The sequence below is a fragment of the Aotus nancymaae genome, unplaced genomic scaffold (assembly GCF_030222135.1).
Source record: "Aotus nancymaae isolate 86718 unplaced genomic scaffold, 86718_ANA_hifiasm-v0.15.2.pri h1tg000317l, whole genome shotgun sequence".
In the NCBI taxonomy this organism is placed as follows: Eukaryota; Metazoa; Chordata; class Mammalia; order Primates; family Aotidae; genus Aotus; species Aotus nancymaae.
The window spans coordinates 425,798-430,843 of NW_026988732.1; positions in this window are offsets into that span (position 1 = coordinate 425,798).

Genomic DNA, 5,046 nt, shown 5'->3' on the forward strand with positions numbered 1-5,046 from the left:
CCTGTTTTGGGACTCTGCAGAGAATGTGTTTGCAGACTGCTGAATCCACACACGGGTTTAACTCTGGAAGTTGAGTGCACACATTGACAACCGTTCTGTTAGATAGCTGCGTTTTGGATTTAGAAGCAAATATTTCCCTGTGCTTACTGCTGTTTCTTCCATATGCCGGTAATGGGCTGAAAACGCCTGTTTTGGGACTCTGCAGAGAAAGTGTTTGCAGACTGCTGAATCCACACACGGGTTTAACTCTGGAAGTTGAGTGCACACATTGACAACCGTTCTGTTAGATAGCTGCGTTTTGGATTTAGAAGCAGATATTTTCTGTGCTTACTGCTGTTTCTTCCATATGCCGGTAATGGGCTGAAAACGCCTGGTTTGGGACTCTGCAGAGAAAGTGTTTGCAGACTGCTGAATCCACACACGGGTTTAACTCTGGAAGTTGAGTGCACACGTTGACAACCGTTCTGTTAGATAGCTGCGTTTTGGATTTAGAAGCAGATATTTCCCTGTGCTTACTGCTGTTTCTTCCATATGCCGGTAATGGGCTGAAAACGCCAGTTTTCGGACTCTGCAGAGAAAGTGTTTGCAGACTGCTGAATCCACACACGGGTTTAACTCTGGAAGTTGAGTGCACACATTGACAACCGTTCTGTTAGATAGCTGCGTTTTGGATTTAGAAGCAGATATTTCCCTGTGCTTACTGCTGTTTCTTCCATATGCCGGTAATGGGCTGAAAACGCCTGTTTTGGGACTCTGCAGAGAAAGTGTTTGCAGACTGCTGAATCCACACACGGGTTTAACTCTGGAAGTTGAGTGCACACATTGACAACCGTTCTGTTAGATAGCTGCGTTTTGGATTTAGAAGCAGATATTTCTCTGTGCTTACTGCTGTTTCTTCCATATGCCGGTAATGGGCTGAAAACGCCTGTTTTGGGACTCTGCAGAGAAAGTGTTTGCAGACTGCTGAATCCACACACGGGTTTAACTCTGGAAGTTGAGTGCACACACTGTCAACCGTTCTGTTGGATAGCTGCGTTTTGGATTTGGAAGCAGATATTTCCCTGTGCTTACTGCGGTTTCTTCCATATGCCGGTAATGGGCTGAAAACGCCTGTTTTGGGACTCTGCAGAGAAAGTGTTTTCAGACTGCTGAATCCACACACGGGTTTAACTCTGGAAGTTGAGTGCACACATTGACAACCGTTCTGTTAGATAGCTGCGTTTTGGATTTAGAAGCAGATATTTCCCTGGGCTGACTGCTGTTTCTTCCATATGCCGGTAAGGGGCTGAAAACGCCTGTTTTGGGACTCTGCAGAGAAAGTGTTTGCAGACTGCTGAATCCACACACGGGTTTAACTCTGGAAGTTGAGTGCACACATTGACAACCGTTCTGTTAGATAGCTGCGTTTTGGATTTAGAAGCAGATATTTCCCTGTGCTGACTGCTGTTTCTTCCATATGCCGGTATTGGGCTGAAAAAGCCAGTTTTGGGACTCTGCAGAGAAAGTGTTTGCAGACTGCTGAATCCACACACGGGTTTAACTCTGGAAGTTGAGTGCACACATTGACAACCGTTCTGTTAGATAGCTGCGTTTTGGATTTGGAAGCAGATATTTCCCTGTGCTTACTGCTGTTTCTTCCATATGCCGGTAATGGGCTGAAAACGCCTGGTTTGGGACTCTGCAGAGAAGATGTTTGCAGACTGCTGAATCCACACACGGGTTTAACTCTGGAAGTTGAGTGCACACATTGACAACCGTTCTGTTAGATAGCTGCGTTTTGGATTTAGAAGCAGATATTTCCCTGTGCTGACTGCTGTTTCTTCCATATGCCGGTAATGGGCTGAAAACGCCTGTTTTGGGACTCTGCAGAGAAAGTGTTCGCAGACTGCTGAATCCACACACGGGTTTAACTCTGGAAGTTGAGTGCACACATTGACAACCGTTCTGTTAGATAGCTGCGTTTTGGATTCAGAAGCAGATATTTCCCTGTGCTGACTGCTGTTTCTTCCATATGCCGGTATTGGGCTGAAAAAGCCTGTTTTGGGACTCTGCAGAGAAAGTGTTTGCAGACTGCTGAATCCACACACGGGTTTAACTCTGGAAGTTGAGTGCACACATTGACAACCGTTCTGTTAGATAGCTGCGTTTTGGATTTGGAAGCAGATATTTCCCTGTGCTTACTGCTGTTTCTTCCATATGCCGGTAATGGGCTGAAAACACCTGGTTTGGGACTCTGCAGAGAAGATGTTTGCAGACTGCTGAATCCACACACGGGTTTAACTCTGGAAGTTGAGTGCACACATTGACAACCGCTCTTTTAGATAGCTGCGTTTTGGATTTAGAAGCAGATATTTCCCTGTGCTGACTGCTGTTTCTTCCATATGCCGGTAATGGGCTGAAAACGCCTGTTTTGGGACTCTGCAGAGAAAGTGTTCGCAGACTGCTGAATCCACACACGGGTTTAACTCTGGAAGTTGAGTGCACACATTGACAACCGTTCTGTTAGATAGCTGCGTTTTGGATTTAGAAGCAGATATTTCCCTGTGCTGACTGCTGTTTCTTCCATATGCCGGTAATGGGCTGAAAACGCCTGTTTTGGGACTCTGCAGAGAAAGTGTTTCCAGACTGCTGAATCCACACACGGGTTTAACTCTGGAAGTTGAGTGCACACATTGACAACCGTTCTGTTAGATAGCTGCGTTTTGGATTTGGAAGCAGATATTTCCCTGTGCTTACTGCTGTTTCTTCCATATGCCGGTAATGGGCTGAAAACGCCTGTTTTGGGACTCTGCAGAGAAAGTGTTTGCAGACTGCTGAATCCACACACGGGTTTAACTCTGGAAGTTGAGTGCACACATTGACAACCGTTCTGTTACATAGCTGCGTTTTGTATTTAGAAGCAGATATTGCCCTGGGCTTACTGCTGTTTCTTCCATATGCCGGTAATGGGCTGAAAACGCCTGTTTTGGGACTCTGCAGAGAAAGTGTTTGCATACTGCTGAATCCACACACGGGTTTACCTCTGGAAGTTGAGTGCACACATTGACAACCGTTCTGTTAGATAGCTGCGTTTTGGATTTAGAAGCAGATATTTCCCTGTGCTTACTGCTGTTTCTTCCATATGCCGGTAATGGGCTGAAAACGCCTGTTTTGGGACTCTGCAGAGAAAGTGTTTGCAGACTGCTGAATCCACACACGAGTTTAACTCTGGAAGTTGAGTGCACACATTGACAACCGTTCTGTTAGATAGCTGCGTTTTGGATTTAGAAGCAGATATTTCCCTGTGCTTACTGCTGTTTCTTCCATATGCCGGTAATGGGCTGAAAACGCCTGGTTTGGGACTCTGCAGAGAAGATGTTTGCAGACTGCTGAATCCACACACGGGTTTAACTCTGGAAGTTGAGTGCACACATTGACAACCGTTCTGTTAGATAGCTGCGTTTTGGATTTAGAAGCAGATATTTCCCTGTGCTTACTGCTGTTTCTTCCATATGCCGGTAATGGGCTGAAAACGCCTGTTTTGGGACTCTGCAGAGAAAGTGTTTGCAGACTGCTGAATCCACACACGAGTTTAACTCTGGAAGTTGAGTGCACACATTGACAACCGTTCTGTTAGATAGCTGCGTTTTGGATTTAGAAGCAGATATTTCCCTGGGCTTACTGCTGTTTCTTCCATATGCCGGTATTGGGCTGAAAACGCCTCTTTTGGGACTCTGCACAGAAAGTGTTTGCAGACTGCTGAATCCACACACGGGTTTATCTCTGGAAGTTGAGTGCACGCATTGACAACCATTCAGTTAGATAGCTGCCTTTTGGTTTTAGAAGCAGTTATTTCTCTTTACAGCATATACTCTCATTCACTCTGGAATATCCAAACGCAACTCCTAAAAGAAACGGGTTTCTAAGTATAATCAGATATTTCTCTTTACATCTTGTACTCCAGTACACTCTGATATATGCATACGCAGCTCCTGGAAGAAACGTGTTTGTAACTCGCTGAATCTGTGCATATATTGAAGTCTCTTAGGTGAATGAACACACAGCAGAGGAGTTTGAAAAAAACATTTCTTCCATGTTATAGATGCACTGTTACTGCTATTGCTTTTAGGCTGGTGTTTTCCTGGAAATGTTGGTTTTAAAATTTCCATATAAATGGTTTGTAAACTGCTGCTTAAGTGGAGCAGTTTAATTCGTTAAGTTGAATGCCCTCATTCACAATCATTCTGTTCGCTAGCTCCGTTTTGGTTTTAGAAGCCTGTGTTTCTAGTTACAGCATATACTCCCATTCATTCTGGAATAGCCAAACGCAGCTCCCAGAATAGACGTGTTTCTAAGTCGCTGAATCTAAACATAGATTCAACTCCCTTAGGTGAACGAACACACAGCACAGCAGTTTGAAAGAAACGTTTTATTTGAGTTTTAGATGCAGTCTTATTGCTATTTCTTAGAGGCCGGTATTTTGCTGGGAATGTCTGTTTTAGAATCTGCACAAAAATCTTTTCTAAACTGCTGCATAGAAACAACAGTTTATCTCAATAAGCTGAATGCACACAGTGACAACCATTCTGTTAGATGGCTCCGTGTTTGTTTTAGAACCAGATATTTCACTTTAAACCTTATACTCCAGTACACTCTGGAATATGCAAATGCAGCTCCTGGAAGAAACGTGTTTCTTACTCGCTGAATCTGAACATATACTCAAGACTCTTAGGTGAATGAACACAGAGCAGAGCATTTTGAAGAAAACGTTTCTTCTATGTTATAGATGCAGTCTTACTGCTACTTCTTTTAGGCTGGTGTTTTGCTGCAAATGTTGATTTTAGAATTTGCATATAAAGGGTTTCTAAACTGCTGCCTAAGAAGAGCGGATTAACCCTTTAAGTTGAATGCACACATTCACAACCATTCTGTTAGATAGCTCCGTTTTGGTTTTAGAAACAGATATTTCTCTTTACAGCATTTACTCCCATACACTCTGGAATATCGAAATGCAGCTCCTAGAATAAACGTGTTTCAAACTCGCTGAATCCAAACATAGATTCAACG